The 25,885-nt window shown below is 39.7% G+C and overlaps 1 protein-coding gene across 10 annotated transcripts in view; it reads right to left on the reverse strand.

Annotated features, from left to right (window-relative positions):
• Positions 1-25,885, reverse strand: part of SOX6 (SRY-box transcription factor 6) — a 420,354-nt gene that overhangs the window by 345,319 nt on the left and 49,150 nt on the right. For 9 of the 10 annotated variants that reach the window (XM_060275933.1, XM_035120001.2, XM_035119983.2 and 6 more), the window contains exon 2: positions 11,830-11,900. The exons of the other annotated variant lie outside the window; for it this stretch is intronic. The gene's annotated coding sequence lies outside the window, so the exon portion shown is untranslated. The remainder of the gene's footprint in view (positions 1-11,829; positions 11,901-25,885) is intronic. 10 annotated transcript variants of the gene reach the window in all.

Genomic DNA, 25,885 nt, shown 5'->3' on the forward strand with positions numbered 1-25,885 from the left:
GAGCTTTTCAGGAGGGAGGAAAGAAAAGGGGTACATTTTCCCTTTCTCAAGAACATTTTGCATATATTGCAATAAATCACTCAGATTTGGGGTGGGCAGTCAGTCTCAAGCCCAAGCCTTTGAATGCTTTATATTGTGCAGCAACGGAAGGTTTTGGAAGTAAAGGAAAGAAGGGTGTTCTTTTTCTTTTTCCCCTCTTGAAATCTTCCCAGCATGAACCCTAAACAGCAGTACAAGGATCCTATCCCAGACTGCCTGGATCCCTGAAAAGGAAGAGTCCTTTTAGGGGCTGAGAATCAGAATTTTAGAGTTAGAATTTTAGAGTTAGAAGATGACCAACGGTCATCTAGTCCAACCCCCTACAATGCAGGAATCTCAACTAGGTCATACTGTACATGTGGACCTCCAACCCATGCTTATAAACCTCCAAGGAAAGAGAGTCTACCACCTCTTGTGGGAGTTGGTTCCATTGTTGAACAGCTTTACTGTCAGGAAGTGCTTCCTGGTGTTTAGTTGGAATCTCCTTTCTTGTAACTTGAATCGATTGGTTCAAGGTCCTAGCCTCCAGAGCAGGAGAAAACAAGCTTGCGCCATCCTCCATGTAACAGTCCATGTATCATATCTCCTCTCAGTCTCCTCTTTTCCAGGGTAAACATACCCAGCTCCTTCAAGCACTTCTTATAAGGCTTGGTTTCCAGACCCTTGATCATCTTGGTTGCCCTCCTCTGCACACGTTCCAGCTTGTCAATATCCTTCTTAAATTGTGCTGCATTGAACTGGACAGCGGTGTGGTCTGACCAAGGCAGAATAGAGTGGGACCATGCTCCCTTACTCTCTGAATGCAAGTATATGATGCAAGTTACTTGGTATGGAATATGCTAGAACAGCCTTCCCCAGGCTTGAGTTCCCGGATGTGGTGGGCTCCAACTGCCACCAGCACCAGCCAACATGGCCAATGGTAAAGGATAATGAGACATGTGATAACGGAAGGCTGCAATAGAACATGCAGAAGAAGCATGCGCAAACAGAGGTGAACACAGCTTCCACCCAAGCCAAATAATTCAGCACAGTGCCCAGTTTTTTTCTCTACTTTTTCTCTCCTACTCTAGGAAGGGGGGGGGGATTCTGACATATGTATTGTGACAAGTCCTTGCTTGTGTCATGTGCTGCCCTCACATATTACAGAGGATCAGGCATCATCCCCATGCAGTATAATAAGATCTATTTCCGCACTGGATTGGTCTCAACATGATTTGCCAATTCCCAGTGCACAAGTTTACTTTAATTCTATACACGTAAACAAATCTATATTCCCTCGTCAGCACGCTCAAATTAAAAGGAGCACCTTAAAGGTTTTACACCACAATACTTAAAAGAGTAATTTGTAGGCACAACAGTACAAAATCAGGTATTTGGATTTGTTCCCAGTCAGTCTCAGACACTTAATCTTGAGGATGGTTTCTCTTTTCCATTTGTGCATGTGACTCTTATTAAACATTTGATGTTAATCAAGTATTTACAGAGAAGAAAAGGCATCCCTCACTTTTCAGTATTCAATGCTGAACTAAGAAAGCAGCTGTTGTCAGTGGTGTGCACATTTTATTGGCAACGCTTAAACAACTGCCCTCTAGCTATGTACAGTATCAGATCTGAAGTCAAGAAGGTCTTTCCCCCGCCCTCTCTGCAAAGGGTGTTGAATCATTTTTATGTTGACTCTGGCTTTAGCCTCACTCTACCTTCACTACAGTAGTAAATTCAGCTTTACTACAGTACTATAAAGATGTGAAAGTACTGTAATAACCTCTTTATAAAAATAAGCTGTTAGCATTGTAGTGTTCAGTTTGGAAAACTCTAAAAAGAATACCGATGAAAAAATGTTAATGGTAGTGTGTTGCATGCCCAAAAGGGATAATATAATTCTTTTTCTCTCTTTTCCCTTTTTGTTAGTGCATGTAAATTGTGTTGTCCTTGAGGTATCTATGAGATTACAAGAACAGTCCTGAGATGATGACCTGAATATCACTGCATCAACTAGCATTTTACACATATTATTATTACTTTCCTGAGCCTGGTGATTAACACCTTCCAAGCAAAGCATTGTTTAGAGATGTAATCCTTAAGCACAGGTGTAATTCCAGTTACCTGGACTCAAGCAGATACTTCAAATTACAAACACTGGGTATTACCAATCCCAATCCTGTGCTTGTTTAACCAAAGTATGGCTCACTGTGTTCATTGGGGCCTACCTTTACCTTTTACTAAATGTGCTTATGTTTGGCTAGACCACAGAATGTTTCTGGACTGTTGTTTTATTTTTGCTTACTTCAGATTATCACCAGTATTAAATGTCTTTCAGTGATAATTTGTATGGAAGCATTAACATTACAGGTATTTACCTTTTTTTTAGAGCTGTGTGTCTATGCCCTCTGCCCTATTCCTTTGTGGTACTTATGAAAATGTTTTCAGATTCAGCAAAGAATCTACAGGTACAATTGTTGTATCCCCCGGGGGGGGTCTTTTTCCTCCAGTAAAATGGTATGTTGTGGCTGAATAATGGTATCCACTACCTCCAATATCCAGGAAATGTGGTAAATGCAAAAGAGAGAGAGAGAGAGAGATGATGCAATAGACTTATAAAAAATGGTTCTCATACATTCAATCATCCAGTCAAAAGCACTGACAAGAAACCATCACAAAGCTCACCAAGACCAAGATGGTAGATTACAAAAGCCTATTTATGTAGCTTATTCTTTCATTCTGGTAAGACACAATCATAAGCAACTGAGGAGTCCATTTATATTTTTAATGTTGTTCCCCAGGAATCCAGGAGGTTAAAAAGGTGGCCGCAGAACTGCCCGATACAAGGAAGGAGTGGTGCTGAACGTTGCCCTCACAAATTCTAGTCTCTATACCTACATAAGAGTTCAAAGCTTAAATGATCCTGTGCCTGCATATACTGGCACGCCTGACATTTAAAACTATGAAATACCAACCTATTTTGAAATTGTCCAAATCATTAGTTGTGGAATTTTCCTAGCACTTTATGAATACCGCTGTTAATTGAGCAATTAACTTGAAACTGCAGAATGTGCTGTGATGGCATGATATGATATAAGCCATGTAAAAGAAGAAGCAGCCAAGCAACTCAGTATGTTGAAAGATATTAATGAAGTGGCAAAATCTGCCAGAGAAAAAAATAATAATGGATGATTTCAACAACCCCGATATTAACTGGCTGAATGACACATCTGTACATGGTTTGGAGAAGCAGCTTACTGATACTATAAATGGCTTCTTTTTGGAACAATCTCACTCTAGAATATAGAGGGGGGGACTGGGTTTAACTTCTTCAATGGTAGCCAAGTACATCCATACTGTTAGGTACAGAGGACACAAAATTTTGCAATTAAAACTTAGAAAGTGCCCTATCCAATAGTGAATACTGAACATAAGGCAAAGGCAGGCGGGAAGACAAACTGTATAAAATAGGATTACTCAGTTTAAGAGACTCGAGAAAGTTAAGAAGCCACTTTTGATGATACAGAAGTATATTACTCTAGTAAAAGCATGAAAGATGCAGCAGGATTGTTCTGAAAATAGCTGGAAAGATAACAGCAAGGAGATTTTTATCACCATTGCTAGCGCGGTAAACAAGTGATGAGATTTTGGAAATAAATTGTAGCAGCAATAAGCATAATTCTTAATGAGAAACAATAACTAGATCCTGTAAAACACAAATTCCAAATTCAGAGGACTGGATTAACTCAGCTCCAGTGTTTAAAATACACTGCTTTCCCCTTAGATCTTAAAAAAAAAAATTCAATTAAATTGGCTGATTACACACACACACTTACTTTTAACCTGGCACCTAAAAAAGAACACTGTAGGTGCCAGACGAATTTCCCTGGAGAGGGAATTCCAAAATCTGGGACGCACTTATGAAAAAGCCCTCTCCCTTTTTGGCACCTCCCTCAGTTTTGCAACTCTCGAGAAAGGCCTCTGTGGAAGATCTGAATTCCCATGCAGGTTGATATGATAGAAGACATCCTTAAGGTATCCAAGTTACATATGTATTTTAGATAGTAGATAATATATGAGTGTGGCAGTTAGAACTGTTTACATAAAGTATTGGGAAACCAATCAGATGATCATAGAATATGTTGTAAAATTACGGGATATGGCCATTCTGAATAAAGTAAAGTTGATTCCCTAAAGGTAAATTATGTGCACTTGTATCTTTACATAGCCACCCAAAGCACCATCCATTTTTAAGTAATATGGGATTTGAAATTTATTTCAGGCTAACTTTGCAGTGGCAAGTCTAAAAAAAAATTAAAAGAGAAACACTATGAGCATCTGTATATCCCAGTGGGCTACATAAATAAACTATTTTTTTTTTGTTTCCTTAGTTTATTCTTGTAACATGTTTGTTACATCTTATTTGCATTATGTAATGATGTAATGGCTGTATATATGTATTTATTATATTCTCCCCTATCTTGTTTTAAGCTGAAAAAGTATTAAAAATTAAAAAGAAACTACAATTTTTGTTCTTTTTGTTAAAAATAAAATTAGAGAAAACATGTGTGTGTACAGCCAATGCAACACTTCATCACTAAAAGAATAACTAATTATAACAAAATTACAAAGACAAGCAAAAAGAACTAAAACCCTATTGTTTAAAAGAACCATCACTTTATTTCATTTCCCCTAATTTTTTATTTACCCTACCAAATATAAGATAAAGATTTACAGTCTGATATTTTACCCTATTGTGTAAAAGAACCATCACATTATTTCATTTTCCCTAATTTTTTATTTAGCCTACCTAAATATAAGATAAAGATTTGCAGTCTGATATTTTACCAATAAACCATTTATAATTCAAATGTCTACACCTACATTGGATGTACTTGAATTACCAAAAGCAATTTATTTATTTTAAGAAATTCGTAATGTAGGAAGAAAGGGATAGCCACTCATTGCAGATCGCTTGTCATTCCAAAATATTTGGAACCGTTTTCAGATTTGCACAAATTCCCTAGCCAACCCAAATGACCCAAATCAAATTAGTTCAAACCTGCCATATTCCACAGTTTGGACATATACTTCTCTGAATTGCAGTATCCTTGTTTGTTTTTCAAGCTTCCCCCCCCCCAAAAAAAATTAAATGCCAACAGATTGGGGTGGAAGTGGGGATGACCAAAAAATAGAAGCTGAATAAGGGGAGGAAGCAAGTTCAGCGGCAAACAGTTGATGTAGTATTACTGTAGGAACTACGTACAGCATAACAAAGAAATAGAGAAAGTTTCTCTAACTAACAGATAAAGAAAACAAAACTATTAAGATTCATGTCCACATGAAGCTGATCAAAACCTGGTAATGAAAGTAAAGAAACTGATAAATTGCTCTTCTTTTAAACTCCAGAAACAAAGCTTGCATACATCTGAACAGGCAGATTTCTGCATAATCTTCTACTGTGTATACATGGGGAGTCTGTACGGTTAGGTGTTTTTACTGCACCTTTCAAATAAAGTATGCCAGAGTGGCTTTCACACAATAAAAAAATAAACTTAAGAATGCGGTAATCTACAATACAAATACAATATAAATATTCTAGTATAACCAACAAAATTTAAACAGTTGGTCAAAGCAGAATAAAACTAGGGTTTAAAGTGGCCTACTCTGATCACCAAGGACACGTGTGGTGCTGTGGTCTAAACCACTGAGCCTAGGGCTTGCTGATCAGAAGGTCGGCGGTTCGAATCCCCGCAACGGGGTGAGCTCCAGTTGCTCAGTCCCAGCTCCTACCCACCTAGCAGTTTGAAAGCACATCAAAGTGCAAGTAGATAAATAGGTACCACTCCGACAGGAAGGTAAATGGTGTTTCCGTGCGCTGCTCTGGTTTGCCAGAAGTGGCTTAGTCATGCTGGCCACATGACCCAGAAGCTGTCTGTGGACAAACGCTGGCTCCCTCGGCCTATAGAGCGAGATGAGCACCGCAACCCCAGAGTCGTCCACGACTGAACCTAACAGTCAGGGGTACCTTTACCTTTACCTTACTCTGCTCACCACCAAAAAGTTAACAATGTAGGCACCAGAAAAACCACAGGTGGGAAACCACCATGGAGAAGGCTCTCTCCCCAGTCATTGTGTTATATTCCTACTTTGTCTTCTGCATGCTTTACTTCTGTATCCTGAGCCAACCTGCCCATTTCAGAAGAGCAACAGGGAGCAATGGGGTAAAACATGGAGTACCAAAGCTTAAATAATAGCAACTTAGTAACACAACTTATTAAAACAGAGTAAGAGAGCAGTTGCAGCTGATCAAGTATGTTGCTCCCCACTGATGTTCATACTAAAAATAACTCTCTCCACCTTGACTTTCCTGTCCTCTTTACCTACAATAGAAGGGCCACAACTCTCTTTTTGTAAGACTTATTACTACTGTTTCTTCTTCCACCTGACATACCATATCTATGCCAGGTACACTGAGTCCTTTGACAGGTTGTTCCCTTGGAGTTGAGGCCCTTATAGTCCCCCTGGAGTAGTCAAAGCAGAAGCAGAAATAGAGGGACCTGAGAAACAGCAGGATGCTTGGCATGCTAATGTTAAGCATGGGAACGGCTAGGGGTTGCGGTCATGTCATGTTGCAAAGTGCCGGGCAGAGTCGGATCGAACAAAAAACAGAAGGAGAGTAGTGAAAGACAAGAGGGTTCCACTGGACCTCTATGAGAAGCAGCTCATAAACTGTTCTATGCATGCAGGATTATGGCCTAAAGCAGCAACTCTGGGCAAAGGCTACTTAAATCCCATTGGCATATGTGAAATTTAATGTAGCCTATGAGTAGAACATTAGCCAAGCACAACAACAGTTCTGGAATTTGCCTTCATGGTTTTAAATTTTTAAAGAGGGAAGTCAGCAGCCTGTTTGAAATAGTCAGGTACTGTTGTAACATGGATTTAAATTTAAGTTCTTTTTTAAATTTTAAAAAACCACCCTTTTCAACTATTTTCACTATGCACGTACTTTACATGTTTCATTAAGAGCTGCATTTTCTTTCCAATCAGACATACAGATGTTTTTATAGTACTATCTTTATCAAACATTGTGCTAAGTGGGTAAAAGCTCTCTTTTACCTGCCGTAAACTTATATCGCCAGGCCTCTAAACAGCACAGTTATTTATAGTAGATCTCATCCATCCACTGAGCAGTTAACCTTTTACTGCACCATCTTCTATGATGAATGAATGGCTTGCGCTAAGTGATTTTGTTTTTATATCTGGAGATGAATCAATCCACTCTTGAAATATTGGGAGGGGTATGTGCACATGCACACATACTTACATGCACACTCCAAAGAGGGAAAGGGGAAGAATTAGACAATCTACCATCTTGACCTGTTCAGTAAATTTCACTCAATAAGATTCCATTCAAGGGCTACCCTACAGAAAGTAGTATATAATTATTAAATTCATTAAACACCATCAAATGCATGGGTAGGCAAACTAAGGCCCGGGGGCTGGATCTGGCCCAATCCAGCTCGCAGACGGTCCGAGAATCAGCATGTTTTTACTTGAGTAGAATGTGTCCTTTATTTAAAATGCACCTCTGGGTTATTTGTGGGGCATAGGAATTCGTTCATTCCCCCCCTAAAAATATAGTCCAGCCACCCACAAGGTCTGAGGGACAGCGGACCGGCCCCCTGCTGAAAAAGTTTGCTGATCTATTCCTGATCTAGCTTTATGAAATCTTGATTTGCACTAACCAAAGATTTTAAGATGTCAGTTCTGTACCAGTTATTTGCCTTAACAGGAATTCCTCTAAAATCATGCCAAAGTATAAAGTTATACCACAGCAGAGGTAAAATAATAATAAGACTAATATTTAAAAACAACAACAACAACAACAGACTCCCTCACTCACAAGGGTATATGAATCAGTCACTTAGGGAGAGTGCCCTTTCCTTTCCGAACAGGGCCATCCTTGAGGCATGGGGCTGAATGCAGCCAACAGGCCCAGACCACAAGATTGGGGAGTGGAGTGGCCTGCCCATTCACTCATTTTGGTCCTTTTGGAGCTCTTTAAAATATATTGTTAACAAACCTGAGCAATTTAGTATTTTCAGCAAACTTTGCCACCTCACTGCTCATTTGAAATTTCTGTGACCAAACATCCTCTTTCATTTTTAGACTTTTAAAAAACGTATATACTATATAATTGCAAAAATATTATAAAACATGGTGTAATTGCAAAATACAAAAAAAAAACACCACCAATTTATCTCACTCTTGATTTACTAGTCTTCCAGTAGTTCTCTTTCATTCAATAAATGTACCTTTTGGATAAAAGTTTGTATTTGCCCAACAACATGCCTCTAAAAATAGGATACAAAACAATTCAACAAAAACAAGCAGAGATAAGAAACACACACTATGAAGCGAAAGACCAGACAATTTGCAGCACAAATTGCAAGTTAGAAGCAGCAGTCACTATTTCTTACCTTGTGATCTTTGTGGTTGAGTGGGGATTTGAAACTGGGTAACTTTGATCCTAGTCTTAACAACTCTAACAACTGCATCACACTGGCTCTGTAAACTCTCTGGGAGGAACAGTTTCTTGTTACTTATTTGTGTGATACAAGCCCCATTCAAGAGTTCATCTTATTTTGCAATGGTCATACAGTGGAACCTCGGTTTATGAACACCTCGGTTTACGAATTTTCAGTTTACGAATGCCACAGACCCATCCGCAGACCCTGGAACAGATTAATTCACTTTCCATTACTTTCAGTGGGAAAGATCGCTTCAGTTTATGAAGGCTTCAATTTAGGAACAGACCTCCGGAACCAATTACACCCATGCTTCGGGTTAAGTACGCTTCAGGTTGAGTACTCCGCGGACCGTCTGGAACAGATTAATCCACTTTCCATTACTTTCAATGGGAAAGTTCGCTTCAGTTTATGAACGCTTCAACAGACTTCCGGAACCAATTGTGTTCATAAACTGAGGTACCACCGTACTGCTTCACTTCCAATCAGTGAACGTCCCATAACTTCCTGCTGAAATCTTGCCACTTTTTTGCTTCTTTGTTGTACTATAGTGCAAGAGTGTCCCTCAAGATGGCAATAATGTGATAACATTGGGAAACAGAACAATGAATACATTGGAATGGTGTGTGTGTGATTCATTATAAATGCACTATTCTTCCATGAATTTCATGTTACAGAATACACCCATGAAAACATGAAGGGGTCCCTAGAAAATCAACATCTACAAGTTGTGGAAGATTACAACAATGGGATGAGCACAAAACTAGTCCACTCATTCCTGCTTTCCTCTCTCTTGTGTTGATTTAACCTTGAGGATGATGAATGCCTGAATAGGGCAACATATAATATATTGCGTGGAGGTTGGTTCACAAGTACAATATTCATCCCTTAACTAACAACTGCAGGATCTCATGATGACATGTAAGCATGAACGACAAAGCACAGCTTAAATACTAGAACTTCCATACTGCCTCATATTACTTAAGACAATGCTTTCCAGTTAAGTGGATTCACAACAGAATGTTTGAGCAATCAAGGAATGACAGATCAAGTAATGCAAAGCATGTGTGAATTAGCCCAGATTCCATTGCAGACTTTTTCTGATAAATAATTCCTAAACAGTACCATAAACCCTTTCAACGACAGAGCAAGGATTATCAGCTGCAATGTAAGATTTGTTTCATGACCCTATCAATGTGTCTTAGGCCGCCATCCTAAAGCATACTTGGAGTGAAGCCTAACTGAATATGGGGGACTTACTTCCAAGTAGACACACATCAAATTCTGGTCTCAGCTGTTTTAAAGAAATTCACTTGGATAAAATCCTAAGTCAATTAGACTTTTGCTGTTAACTTTGCACAGACTAAATATCAGTCTTGTTTCATATAATGCTTCATTATTCGATATATGAACCACACAGCCTGCTCGCTGTAACCTGAAAGCTGTTTGCTTGATCACATATGTCTTCTCATTTGACCAAAACCAGAATGAAACCCACATGTAGAAAAATGCAGGGTTGATATTTCATAGGTCAACATTTCTTTCTCAGTCAGCTTGCCTTTTTTGAGGGGTCAGTATTCAGGACTAGTTTTTGTTTGTTTGTTTTTCATTCCAGGTTAAGCAAATATGATTAAACACACACACACACACTCACGATTCTTTCAACTGAGAACAAATTCAATGTTTTATACCACAGGTTATTAATATATGATCCTGTGCATTCATGCTTCGGGTGCTTCCAGACAGGTGGGTGCCCCCCTGCATGTCATTTTTTTCAGCATCCACACAAGGTTGTTGGAATCAAAATGCCACCCCATATTCCACCCCTAATTTAATCTGGATTTACTCTTTTGGGGGGGGGGATTCCAATAAATTTAGAAGAAATGTTGCCAACAACCCAATTGCAGTATCTGGACAACCTTTTTCCCCATCTGGAAACACCCTTTGAAAATTCTAGTGTCCATGTCAATGTTTTGCTCATTCCCTGCCCCGCCCCGCCACACCCCCATTACAAAACAGAGAGAATGGAAATATTCACTACTGTATGTAGATCCATGTTTCAAAATGGGATTTTTATTTGAATTCTACATTCTAAATACACTGCGCAGTGTGGATTCAATAGGGCTTACTCTCAAGGAAATGTTCAGACGATTGCAGTCTTAATTATTCCATGTTGTGAACAGGGTAAGTAAAGAACATTCATGAGAAGGGTGTCATCCGGCTGTGAGTAACCTGTGGCCCTTCAGACCTTGTTGAACTTCAACCCTTATCAGTCACCGTGGACAATAAACCAGGACAATGGGAGTTGTAATCCAACAACATCTGGAAGGCCAAACATTCCCCCATCTCTGCTTCATGCAGAATGCAGGCATACCAATTTAAAAGTACCTCCAACAAATCCTAACTCTCTTATTTAGCTTGAGCACCTAGACTATTTTTCTCATCAAATTATTACATTGCTGCTAGGCAGCTGAGGCAGGCAATGAGTCCTTACCTCTCAATGAGGCATCAGTATAACTGTGATATAGGCTACCCTCAGCAAAAGATGGAGCAGCACATTAGGGTTGCCAGACTCAATAGAGGACAGGACTTCTGTGCCTTTAATTGTGCTGCTCTCTTTTGAGTCTGGAAATCTTAAAGAGAAACCAGCAGACCCTTTGCTTGGAAATTAAACAAAGGGTTTGCTGGTTTCTCTTTAAGGTTTCCAGACTCAAAAGAGAGCAGGGCAATTAAAGGCACAGAAGTCCTGTCCTCTATTGAGTCTGGCAACCCTAGCAGCACAGCATGCAAATCCTGAAGGGGAGTCAGTAGCTGAGTGCTTCAGTACGAGTCACAGAAGGGCCCAATTTGAAGTTAATAGACTGGTTGCAATGTAGCGTGTGAAGAAAGCAGCAGTGGTTAGGCATGAAGATGCCATGGGGGGCAGTGGGGGGCAGGGAGGAAAGGTCTCCACAGCATGTTCCATGCATGGAGCAAATATGATTGCACCCCAAGTTTTAGGCTATTTATTTCAACCACATATGTGTGTTGTACACTACAGGTGGAATATCAACGGAAAATCAACATGTAACCTTTTAATATATATCTATAAATACACCATGTACCCCTTTCTGTTGCTGTCCATAGCAGCCATTTTGTGCTGAAAAACACAGCTGTTTAATCAAAATATGGACATCAACACCTCATTTCTATTTCTTTTTTACAAATAAAGCACATAAAAATGGGGGGGGGGCTTCCTGTAAGGTACAAAGTAATCATAAAACATATCAGTACTTACAAATACACAAGAAAACCAGCCCAGGCACCCAGAAATCACTGGTAGGTTTCTTTTGAATTCATGAAACTGACCTAAAAGACACAAGAGTAAGAAAAGTGTAAGCAAAGAAAATAATCACTAAATGGCCATTTTTTATATATATTCCTCTTAACTTAAGGGACATTTTGATTCATTTATTTGGGGGGGGGGGATGTCCTTTCCACCCATTTAAGATAAACACTTTACACAGATGTGCTTTTCAGACAGTGAATACCAAGAGAAATACGGTACATATTTCATTGTTTTCCGTTTCACATAGCAACCTTATCCATTGCTGGCATCTATAAACTGTCAGAAAGGCAAACATGAGACAAGACTCTCTCTCTCTCTCTCTATATATATATATGTATATGTATATGTATATGTATATGTATATGTATATGTATAACTTTTTTTAAAAAAAGATAAATTGCTTTTTGTTATGCATGCCAACATAAGTTAATAGAAAACATTTAGATGTGCTTTTTCAATGTTGAACGCAATGCAAATGACCAAAAAGTAAAGAAATGCTGCTTTCAGTCTCCATAGGTTAAAATTCATTAGTGAATGCCTTTGGGACTGAATCCAAGTTCTTTGGTCTACGTATCTTGTGGACTGGGCTGCAAGTTAGTCTAGTACAATGCAGTCAGTATTAGGCATTATTCAATTTGAGCCCCCGCCCCCTGCTTCCCTTCCTAAATGCCCGTCAGTACTGACTAGAAAGGTAACAGATGCAACTCCAAGCCACAGGCTTGCCTTATAACATTCTTTTGCTAGCACAATGAGTCACTTTATACCTCTAAATATCCCTGGTTTCCTCTCTCCAGAACCCCCGTGTGTTAGAAGGTAGTTCGGCAGGAGTTTATTTTTATTGTTTGGTCTGTATGCAGCTGTTTTAGTTCTCGAGAAAACAAAAGGCACTTTGTTGCAAAGCCCTTATTTTCTTTCCAGAACATGGGCATGGATACCAGTAACACTGCCCTGAAAATAGACATGAATACAAAAGCACTAAGCTTGGATCGAAATCCTGTACAACTCCCACTGAATTGTTCACAACTGATAATTTTGAAAGATGGAACTGCAAGTAAAAAAAATGCATTCGTTTCCAGGAGCCTGGTAAACCTCAGAATTGCAGTTGCAAAGGCTTCATGCACAAAAGCTTTCACAACTTCAAAATTATATTAGTTTTGAAAGACTCTTTTGTGGTCTTTCACCTGTCAATCTGACTCTGAGACACTACGCAATGTGGAAATGTTTTAAAATACTTTTCCACTTTTTTATCAGGGGAAACATACGAAGCTTCTTTGTATTGAGTCAAACCTTTGGTCCATTTAGTCCAGTATTGTTAGCATTCACTGGCAGCAACTCTCCAGGGTTCCAGGCAGAGAATCATTCCTGGCTATACCTGGAGGTGACAGGGAACGAACCGGGGGCTTCCTGTATGCAAAACAGATGCTCTACCACTGAGCTTCAGCCCTTTCCCTAGTATTATATTACTGAAACATTGGAAGCAACTTCATCAGATAAGCAGGATATAAAGGTAGGGGAACCTGGGACTTCAAGCTACTGCTGAACTATAACTCCCAGAAGCCCCAGAGAGCATTGTCAATGGCCAGGGATGGTGGGAATTGGGTAGCCAACAACATCTGGAAGGGCCATGATACCCCATCCCTGTTGGAGATGCTGAAATCATGAGACAGATCAGCAGTTGGCTGATCTGTTACCTCACGTGGAAGCGTTATCTCAGAGTTGGAAGGGACCCTCTAGTCCAACTCCCTGCAATGCAGGAATATGCAGCTGTCCCTTACGGGGATTGAGCTTGCAACCTTGACATTGTCAGCACCGTGTTCTAACCAACTGAGCTATCCATCTTTTAGGTTCATTTATCTAAGAATATATTGTATACATATAATTTAAATACACTAATAAAAAAAACATCAGCCACTAAAGATTGCTTAAATGAGCATTCTTGGCGGGTGGCTAATAGAGACCAGACACACCTCACCTGTTTGATTGGGAGCTGGGCAGAATAGTTTGATAGCTAGTGGTTGGGAGTTTTTGCAGCTGGCTGGCAAATAACTATCTTGGGGAGGGTATGTACCATATTTTTTTTGCATGTTTTTAAGCAACCTGATACTGCTCTGAAACCTAAAGCCATTTTGCCCTGGCTGCCTCCCTGCTCCCACATATACAGTCCCCATGAGTTAAAAAAAACATATACAAATATGCCATAAGTTTCTGTAATTTCTCAACATGTTAACTAAACGTGCAAAATAAGGATGGAGAACCACTTTTCAACCTGAGGGCCAGTGGGTTTTTCTGGCTGTACACAACAGTATGCAGTACAGTGTTACCTCTGTTTGCGAACGGGATCCATTCCGGAGGCCTGTTCGCAACGTGAAAGCCCGCAACCTGAAGTGCCATATCTGTGCAGGTGCATGCCGCAATTTAGCACTATTGCGCATGCACGAGCAGCGAAACCTGGAAGTAACACTTTTTGGTACTTCTGGGTCACTGTGGGATGCAACCAGAAAAAACGTAACATGAAGCAAACGTAACATGAGGTATGACTGTATTGCCATTTGGGGGCGGGGGGGCGAAGGAGGCGGGAGAGATCTTGGACTCCGTCAGAGCATCACACCTCCTTCCCTAAGCTGGGAAAATGCTTCCTGGGCTCGGGGAAGGAGGTATAAGGCTCTGAAGGGGTACTGTAACCTTGTTGGCTCCTTCCCAAAGTCAGATGGGCTTTGGGAAGGTGGTGGGAAGGCTTTCTGAACCCCGTCAGAGCATCTCACCTCCTTCCCTGAGCTGGGCAAATGCTTCCCAGGCTTGGGGAAGGAGATGCAAGCCTGTGTCCCAGCAGGATGTCGGATGGTATGACCCTGTGGTAAAAATAGGCATGCGTAGTCAGGTACTGAGAGTATAGGGGAAAGTATGGCATTGCAGCATTTAATTACCATGCATCCTGTAATAACTATATACCAAGATCTTAATGAAGTGCCGGTAAAACATGTAATCTCATTACATGTACCATATTTTTTTCGTGTATAACACGCCCCTGTATATAAGACGCTCCCGATTTTGGGGGACTCAGAATTAAGAAAATGGGGGGAGATGTATAAGACTACCCCCTTTAATATTATTTTTAAGTAAAAAAAAAACTAGTCTTATACAGTGGTGCCTCGACTTACGAATTTAATCTGTTCCAAAGGCACCTTTGTAGGTCGAAAAATTCTAACTAAAATATATTCCCAAGTCGAAATCCTAAGTCGAAAAGCGCCATTGTAAATGCAATTTCCCATAGGAATGCATTGGAAATGGAAAAAAATTGTAAGTCAAAGCAACCCCATCTAAAAATTCGTAAGTTGAAAAAACCCTATCTAAAACCACCGCGGTTTCCGTTCGGATGTCAAGAAATTTGTAAGCGTGCGGCCATTTGCCCCATTCGTAAGTCGAAAAATTCAGTTGTCGAGTTGTCCGTAAGTCGAGGTACCACTGTACACGGAAAAGCACAGTAATTGTTTTTCCGTGTCCTGAAGAAATTTTGCACCCAGAGCAACTGCCCAGAGTACCAGCACCTTTTTTGTTCTAGAAACAAAGCACTGCTAAGGGCAACCTGGCGGTTGAACACCGAACGTTTAAAACATCTCAAACTCAAAAGCTAAACTGATAATTTATGAGGTATCTGCCAGTTTGAAACTTTAGAATTCATTTCTAAATAATCAGGTCTAATGTGCACCCCCATACCTGTATCCTAACTGACCACAAAATACACAAATATCTAGCATGTGAAGATTTCCCCCTTTCTTGATGTGAACTATTGACTGCACTCAAATTGCAGAAGCAACCAACACATTGGGATGGTGCCATGGAGGATACTGAATTGTTCCCACTTGAATGGATGGGGTATAGGCAGAGGAGAGTGGTGGCAAGGTTGAGCCTGAATGGGCACAAGAGCAGGAGTGCTGAATTGGGCTCCACTGGTGTGTTCACACAACTCTGAATGCCCCACTCTCCTGCACCTGCCCTGGTAATCAGCAGCAACATGGGCTTGTGGAGGGTGTTTCTGCTGTAACACCACACTGGTTGCTCAAACTAAAATATAATCCCAAACAATAGCTTGGCACTGTTTGAATGAGCTGTGGTGAGCTATTCCCTCCTCCTGCTCTTCCTTCACTCTTCACAATCAAATGTGACAAACTGTGGCCTGAGCATGCCATAGCATAGTATGTTTGCATGCAACAGCAAACTATGGCTTGTCAAGAAACTCAAAGTGCTTTAGGAAACTATAGTAGGTGAAGGGGGAAATAATCGTGTGGCCCTGACATCTGCCATTGCTTTCTTACATTTGAAAACAGCAGCTTTGTATTTCAGCACCCTCATACACTTCAGCCAAGTCCCCACCATACAAAACGTCTACTTCTAGGTGCATAATCTCTGCTACAGTAAGAATTGGCATTCCTGCCTCCCCTCCAATCCTGTTTTTAGAGCTACATGTGACACAAATTCAACAAATGTAACTTTTCTGGGAACTGATGTAAGTAATGAGTCAAGGTATTACCTTCTTAATTTCTGAGCTGCCATTAAAGGCACGGGAGCAAGCCCCTCCCAAAAGAGACAGCAACCCTAGCTATAACCCAATGTAGAATCAACAAATCTCATTTGCTATTATCAATGCGATGCTATTATATATGTCTGCAACCAGCTCTGAATCTCATTATCAGATGATTTATGCCATTACTGTGCTTTGGAGACACCAATTAAACAAGGACAGCAGTTCGTAAGGTCACAGCTAATTAATCCGAAAAAGTATAAATACACTTTAATGCACAGCACCTCATGTAGTGAATTTAGGAACAAAGCATCAACACTTTATAATGGGTTACACAATTAAGCATGAAGGTTAAATACACACAGAGAGAGAGACTCAACACAGTCTCTATGCTCTGCTAAATGTATTTTTATTATAGACTTCCTCTTTCTTTCTTTTTTAAGAGGAGGAGAACTACAGGCTAGCAAAAGAACAGCACTGGAAAGATTTGCACCTGAAAGTCTTGATGCTTAGGGCAATAATATGCGTAAGTGAGAAGACAGAAAAGGACTAACCATGTCCAGTGATCCTGAGCTAATTAAGGCCTCCCGTTGTTCAGATAACACCTCAGAACTGGGAATCAGCTGTAGGCTGCACTATTATAAAGTCCGTCAGGCAGAGGGTGGGGACCAAAAGGTAAAGCTCAGTCTACTCAACTCAGTTTCATTTGAGCAAAGCCACTGTTTTAGAGACCCACTTCTTTGACAAATATTTGCTAAACCATGCTTTCACATACATATACAGTGGTGCCTCGCTAGACGAATTTAATTTGTTCCACAGGTCTATTCTTATAACGAAAAATTTGTCTAGCGAATCCCATAGGAACGCATTAATTGAATTTCAATGCATTCCTATGGGAAACCGTGATTCGCTAGACAAATTTTTCGTAAAATGAATTTGTCTAGCGAGGCAACCTCCACTAGAAAAATCCTTTCTTTAAGCGAAAATTTTGTCTTACGGGGCGTTTGTTAAGCGAGGCACCACTGTACCTTACATTTCCCTCTTTGGAACTCTATCCCGATACTCCTCAATATCCCCACCCCCGACCCCTGGCATGTCCCCAACTTGTCCATATAACATATATGGTTACCGCTCTGTGGTGATCTTGCAGTGGTGTGAGGCAAATGGTTTCTCCTTTGCAGCATACCGTGTTTCTCATATTATAAGACATGTCTTATATTTATTTTTTCCTCAAAAAAACACACTATGGCTTATTTTCAAGGGATGTCTTATTTTTTTCCTCCTCTTCCTGCCGCGGCCAGCATTGCTGCTGCGCCTATCACTATGTCTTATTTTCGGGGTATGGCTTATATTCCTTGAATGCTTAAAAATCCTGCTATGGCTTATTTTATGGGTATGTCTTAAAATATGAGAAACAGGGTAGCAAGCAGTGCTACCAACTTAAATCCAAGCCAAATGAGGCTTGATGTCACTACTTGTCAACTGCTAGGTGATGGCGCCAAACCTGCTTTCTGCAGGAATCAACTGTGCGACCAAGTTCCCCACGGCTGCCGTGCTCTCACCACAGATCAGCTTATTCATAGTGACAATGAGCCTTCCTTGGCAATGTACAACCAGGAGAACATTTTAAGGCTCCCAGTGTGCACTGGCAGACATGTCTCTACCTACCCCACAACTGACATCACATGTGCAGTAGGTGAAAATGTTTATTTAAGAGAAATCTGCAGAAAAAATTGTAATCAAGTCTATTTTTCAACATGTGCTCTTACAAAATATGCATTTTTAACATATTTTCTCTCAAGATATGCATTTTATTTTAAGAGATTCCTTTTTAAATGTATTTTGATGCTTTCTCGGCCAAATACTGCACCACAAATGTCAGAAATGTGCAAAATTGGAATGATAACTATTTTTTGATCCACACATTTAGCTTGAGATGAGTGCATTTGGTCAGTTCGTATTGGAATACAGAAATATCAAATTCCTCAAGCATTGCTGATATTAAAAAGTAAATAAATGCAAAAGGTGGTGACCTGTCACTTTGGCTCCTCTTCCTGATTGTCTCATGCTAAAGTATACATCTCATTAAGCAGAAAGAAACCGATTAGCTGGAGAAGAACGCTTCCTAATCATTTCCCTCACCTCTTCCCCTTCAAAATCAGGGCCTCTTTCATTCCTCTGTTTCCTTTTTCTTAAATATAATGCATTTGTGATTCTATTGGGCTGTTTTTCTTCCTAGGACTACAACTATGATCCAGTCTCAAGATTCTCAATCCCCCTCCTCTCTTTTTCAGCACATTTCAAAGGTTTCAGAGTGCACATTTGTACAAATCAATTGTTGATCAAGGGATTTTTTTAAAAAACAACAACTGTGTCCCACAATGCTGGCAGTCTTATACCGACAATATGCATTTGACTCTCATGCCTGGCAATTTGCCAAGTTGCCAACCTTATGAGCTATCAAAGGACTCCACCTTTGAGGGCATTTTTGTAACAAGTGGTTCTCAAAAACACAAAATTCAGATAAGGAGTTACACAAAGCACTCCCTCCCCAAGACCCTGCCAGACAACATCCTCTGCCAATTTTACTAGCAGTTTACTTCTCTAAATATTTTATTATGCTGTTCACTAGAGAAACTAATATGGACCATTATTGGCTTGCTATTTACAGTGTTATTTGCATTACATGGGCTGCTGTAAAACTACAGCAGCTGCTTGTGGTCTCAGTTTAAATTCACAAACCATTTTCAAAGCTTGCATTATGTACACACCCTATTAAGTAAATCCTACCTCTGCCTGCCTGCCAAGGTCTCATTACAGACATCACTCAAAACCAGTGTCTGTTTTCTGTGTATGCTCAAGTGCTGGGAATATACTTACAAGCATGTACAAAGTGCCAGTATCCTTAAATTCTTGCAAATTAGAAAACCTGATTTTTTGGAATGCTTGAGCCTCAGTATCTCAAGGCATTGCTGCTATACTCACAGAATACACTAGATTGTGCCACCTTAAGCTGAAATATACCAAACGTTTGTTATTGTTGCTTAACAAACAGCAGTGTAATACTAATAAAGGTATTTGTTTTACCCTACAGCCCTAACTATGTCCACTTATAAGTAATTCCTGTTGAATTCAATGGTGCTTACTTCCAGGAAAGTGAATTTAGGATGGCAGCCTTGATCCAAGATCAAAAACCACAATGAATCACACTCTCCTCTGCAGGCCCAATCAATTCCCAAACATTTATCATGGGTACAGAGAAGTACCAGTAGAATTAAACCTTTTTTGGCATTCTACTGGTTTTCCCAACACCTATCCTAGAAATAAAATCTGTCTAGCTCCTCCTGTATTGTTCTAAAAGAGAGAGAGAGAAGATAAAATCTGCTAGCGGTTGGAAGCAAAGTAGTTTCACATCCATAAGGCTACATATGAGTTTGCAGTCCCATTACACTAAAAATGTTAACAAGCTTATCAAATGACGGTGAGTTTTTATTATTTATTTATTTGAATTTCTATCCCACTCTTCCAAAAGGAGCCTCATGTAGCAAACAGCAAAACAATACAATTAAGGGCATGCATTAAAGAAAACTGCCTCAGAGCTAATGATTTCAAGGCTGCAAAAAAGAAAAGTATTTCAGCTGTCAAATGCCCAGGTGATCAGCAATGTTTAAAAAGCCCTCCTGAATGTTAACTATGTGGAAGAATGTTGCACCTTATTTTGCACTGAGCATTTTTGTAAATGAGGGCCCAATACTGAGAAGGTCCTGTCACCAGCTGGACAGCACCCAGCTTCATTTCCAAGTGCCCAATTTAGCAATAAAACACAGATAATTTCATTGGTGACAGCAGTTATACAGATCAATTAAAAATGTGTAAAGGCATTCTAACCCAGCAAGGATTAGCAGTTCACAAAGATAAATTTCCATTTTTAATTGCACTTTTGGATCCAGTCCCTTACATGCTGCGAGGAGGAAAGAATCAGCATTCAACCCTTCAGCATATCACTGCTGAACAGTATGTGCACATAAGTGCACACACACACACACACACACACACACACACACACACAAACAGACGATTGTGGTAATGAACAGATCCAGAATGTTTTTTCTGCCTTCCCTCTTTCTATGCTTCACTTCCTCTATCTAAACATGTAATCACCACTGTTAGTTCTGATCATCTGTTCTGTGGAGAGAGATCTCCACATGCAAGGCACATGAAACTCTATTATTCAGATTTCACATTTCAACAGGTTCTCCCACTATGTTATATTTAACATAATAATGCTCAGATTAAGCTTGTTAAAGGATCATTCTATGCAAAACTATCATTCTATGTAAAAGGCAGGTTTCTTTCTCCCAGTGATTGTTATATTAAGCACAGATATAAGTGGCAGCTTAATCGTGAAGACTATAACATCCCATTCAACCCTGTAATTGAACATGCAGTCAAGCCCTTTTAATGAACTCTATATTGAAGTAAACTAAAATTCAATTATATAACAGAAAAGAATCATATTGATTCACTACAGTCTACTTCATATCAACTTTATCTACCATTATTAAAAGGATATATATTACATTTTATTTTATAGGGTAGATATTAAATAAAACAGCTGGGATATTCACTGCAAATGTACTGTACTGTATTTTTAGATGTTAGGTGGTATGCTGTGCAATACTGTGCATTCTTACTCAGAAGTAATCCACTGGAATACAGTGGTACCTAGGTTGTCAAAACTTAATCTGTTCCAGGAGTCCATTTGACTCCTGAAACCATTCAAAAACCAAAGCACGGCTTCCGATTGGCTGCAGGAGCTTCCTGCACTCAAGTGGAAGCCACATTGGATGTTTGGCTTCCAAAAAAATTTGCAAACCAGAACACTTGCTTCTGGTTTGCTTAGTGAAAGCACCAAAAGATGAACCTATTTGCCTCCAAGAAGAATTCAACGTTCCACAGTTATTCAGCAAGAACAAACTACTACAGGTCAACTGTATCCAAGAGGTCTGTAGACAACTTCCTACAAGCAATAGGATTTTCAAAATTAGCTGGGCATGGTCTTCTTCTTTTCCTACTTCTCTGCACTTGGTTTTAGCTCTGAAAATCAAATGGTGAATACGGTCCACCAGTCAAATGAAATCTCAAATGGTGGTTACAGTTATAGCTGCTTGCATAGAGTTGTCAATTTACCAAACACTTGGGAAACATTTCCCCCATGGTATGAGTATCATCTCTTCTTGTGTCACCTAAGGACATCTTGACATTTCTCCAGGATTGTCCAAGAGCCAACATATTGAAAAGGGTCTGACAGATGTCAGTGATTGTAAACTCCTTGGCCTGTGAGCACCCCAGGAGATGTTTGCTGCACCCTCACATAAAGACCTTTCTGAATGAGTAATCCCTAATCTCTGGTGCCCGCAACTGGAATCGTGGGAGAGAGCACAAGAAGCACGGGGAGATGTTTGTAATTATATATAAAACTTTACTCTGTACAAAAAAAATGTATTGTACAACTTCAAGTTTGTACTTCAAGCATTTTAGAATTATGTATTTAATGTAAAACTACTGCAGTATCCACCCTTGCGAAAAACAAAAAGCAGCAGAAACCAATGCTGGACTCAAGATCACCTATCAGTGTTCCTTCAGATCAGATGAATGTCAGATAATCAAACTAAGAACTGGCTTGGCTTCACAATGTCCCCAGTTGACTCTGGTGTTTTTTACTTCTTCATACAAGTCTATTTTTAAAGATGTTCCAAAAAGGACGGTGCCATTTTCTCTCACAGTAGCCAAGTGTCAATACTAGGTATTCTGACGAGTACTTCTTAGTACTGAGATTGTAAATACATTTTAAAGAAGCTAGGCTCCGAACTCCCAACATTTGCTGCCATACTGGATTACAGCCACCTTACTCAACGTCAGAAAGAAGAAGAAGAGGAGTTTGGATTTGATATCCCACTTTATCACTATCCAAAGGTGTCTCATAGCGGCTAACATTCTCCTTTCCCTTCCTCCCCCACAACAAACACTCTGTGAGGTGAGTGAGGCTGAGAGACTTCAGAGAAGTGTGACTAGCCCAAGGTCACCCAGCAGCTGCATGTGGAGGTTCACCAGATTATGAGTCTACCACTCTTAACCACTACACCATACTGGCTCTCTCTTAAAGTGAGATTTAAAATCACAGAAGTCGTGAGTGATCTATCATGCCAGATGCTTTGGTCTTTGGATATTACAGCTACCTCAATCCTATCATGTTTATCATGTTTACTCAGTAGGACGTCCCACTGAGTTCACTCCTAGGTAACTGTGCAGTGTTAAGAGTCTAGACCCCACTTCTGCAAAGGTTATGATGACAAGACTGTTTATTTTCTCTTGCATTTTCTGAAGAATACTCATAATTCACAAAGATCATATGAGGACTCTGTCATTAATATATGCACACATTATTTGTATGATAAGAGTGAGTGAAAGCAGTACACCAGAATTGGTTTTCTGTTCTTAAATGGTGCAACTGCTCTTTTAAAAAAATAACAACAGTTTTGAGACTCAGAACCTTTCAAGGAAGGTACACACTCTCTCACCTAAACATTAGGAAGAACTTCCTGACAGTAAGAGCTGTTCGACAGTGGAATTTGCTGCCAAGAAGTGTGGTAGAGTCTCCTTCTTTGGAGGTCTTTAAGCAGAGGCTTGACAGCCATATGTCAAGAATGCTTTGATGGTGTTTCCTGCTTGGCAGGGGGTTGTACTGGATGGCCCTTGTGGTCTCTTCCAACTCTATGATTCTATCTGAAAGCCTGCACAAAAAGTTCTGGTGAATCATTTATGAGGAAATTGCACTCTGCACATGTTCAAATGTTATTTTGTTTATGTTTCATATATTACAACTTGGGCCCTGGCAAAGAAAACAATTGCCACAATGTTGCTCAGAATCTACAACACACAACACTGAAGGTCCCTTTTACTCGTACCATTCTGTGTGGATGGCATTAGTTGCCAGTTAGGTACTTGCAATGAGGATTGATGACTTCATACTCTGTTTGTCTTTCCAGCTCTAATTGATGGCCAGTCTGAAGTTGGATTCCCTCTCCTGCTGGTGGAAGAGATGTTGTGCTGCTGTGAGTTGATGGCAGATAATATCCATAAAGGAAATGTCCACAATGTATCTTTGCTAGCATGTGACAACATGTTATGATGTGCTTCAGCATACATGTACAGAATACATGGGAGGAGCATGTGTCAGCATTTAATCACAAAGAAAGAGCCTTGTACAGTGGTACCTCTGGTTAAGAACTTAATTCGTTCCGGAGGTCCGTTCTTAACCTGAAACTGTTCTTAACCTGAGGTACCAGTTTTGCTAATGGGGCCTCCTGCTGCCGCTGCGCCGCCAGAGCACGATTTCTGTTCTCATCCTGAAGCAAAGTTCTTAACTCGAGGTACTATTTCTGGGTTAGTGGAGTCTGTAACCTGAAGCGTTCTGTCTTGTATATTATGGTACAGCAGCAAGTTAAAGTTAAAGATTCTTTACATGAACTTTTTGTTACATATGGGTACCCTGGGATGCCACACACCCCTACCCCCTACAACAGACAAACAAAGATGCAAGGCTGATAACAAGAGGGATGGCTACTGGGATATGTTACACGTTTCTTTTCTCTTTTTATTCCAGAATGTTAACACAGCATCCCATTTTAAAACACAAAAAAGAGTTGTAGTATAAATCATTTAATATAATTTAACTAATTATCCACAATAACTTAATGATCCTCATTATTAAGTAAGGTTAACATCAACAACTAATTTTATTTTAAGTTCTAATTTTATTTTAAGGTAGAACTCTCCTTTATTTTTAAAAACGTGCTGTTCTGTACACCTGGTATTGTAGGATGCTTTAGCTCATTTTGAACTTAATGAAATACCAAAGAACAGAAAACAGAATTGCAGAGTTGGACTGAGACCCTGAGGGTCATATAGTCCAGTAATAAATAGCCTCACTAAATGACTAGAGTACAAATTACTCTAAAGTGTAGGATTTAAAGGGAAGGATTCCGTTTGCAGATTTGTTTTGAATTCTTTCTTTCAACTAGACTCCCTAAAGGAGTAAGCATATATATTCTCACTAATCTGGAGCAACAAGAACCACCTTATCCCTGTGACTGTAATTTGCTTTAACTGTTTTTAATTTCTGAATTTTGAATTGTAACCCGCTTTGGGACCTGTTGGTGAAAAGCAGGCAACAAGTTTAATATAATGATAATAATAAGGGCTTATTATAAGGCAGCCATCAATGCTTGTATCTGGCATGCTTCCAATGCAGAGCTGTTGTTGTATTTGACATTTTGTGGCCATAGCATCCCCTGATGTTTAGATTTCAACTGACCAAGACCACTGCTTGTAACTCCCATAAAAACAGACATCTGCACTGAATACTTGGCAAATTTGACATTGGGTGAGTCAAATGCTGTCCTCACCTCTGCTCCTTTGATTCCTGTTGCCAGTTTGGTCATTTTTCATCATCTGTTTAAGATGGTGAATCAACAAAACCTAGTGACTCAAAGCCAGTGACAAGAACGGAAAGCAACTGCTCAGCAGTGAAACTATGTTCACTTCATAATGATGTCTGATCCCTCCAGTCAAGCCAATGGAGTACCAAAGCAACAGATGCCAAAAGAATTGCAAAACAACGATCAGAAGAGAGGCCCTTGCATCATCACAGCTTCTGCAGTTTTGTTTTTCCAACTTGCATGAGTGTGCTTAAAATACCAAGCTGAGTTAGTAACACTAGAGATGCTAAAAATCCCAAAGGTAGCTTACAACACATCGGAAAACGGCACTTCACACTCCAAATTCATTCTTTTATATTGACTCCTAAAAATAAATAGTACAAGGGAAGATTAGCCACACCAGCATGGGCTAGATTCCTAAGGGCACTTCCAGGTTCACAGTATATATCACATACATCTTACTTTATTTTAAGCCAAAATTCTGCAGATAATGAATTTTTAAAAATGAAATAAAACTGATTTCACAAATAAATCTAAGTGCAGCTATCACAAACAATGAAACTTTAAAAGCTAGAAACAAAAAGAGCTTGGCAAGACACCAGATACAGCCTTCTACATAGCATCCTCTAGTAACAAACATGCATAACATTAAAAGGTCACTAGCTGATACATAAGCATGCCTGAATGTGCACTCCAAGGTTAAATATAGGCAACACTGCCCCGATTAGCGCCTCCTTTTACCGGATTTGCAAGTGACCAATTTTTCATGCTAAATAAAGATTAGGTAGCTTTCCAACTCATTGCAAGCAACTTAATGTATGGTTCATTCTAAAGAAGATGATGGAGAAAAGGAGTTTTTAAAACAGTACAGCTTGTCAAGTAACTATGTGGTAAGGAACACAAATATAATAAAGGTTACTGGTAACTAGATACATTATCTATTGGTAAATAAAATTAGTGAAAAATTATATGTATTGGAGGGGGA

The sequence above is a fragment of the Zootoca vivipara genome, chromosome 1 (assembly GCF_963506605.1).
Source record: "Zootoca vivipara chromosome 1, rZooViv1.1, whole genome shotgun sequence".
In the NCBI taxonomy this organism is placed as follows: Eukaryota; Metazoa; Chordata; class Lepidosauria; order Squamata; family Lacertidae; genus Zootoca; species Zootoca vivipara.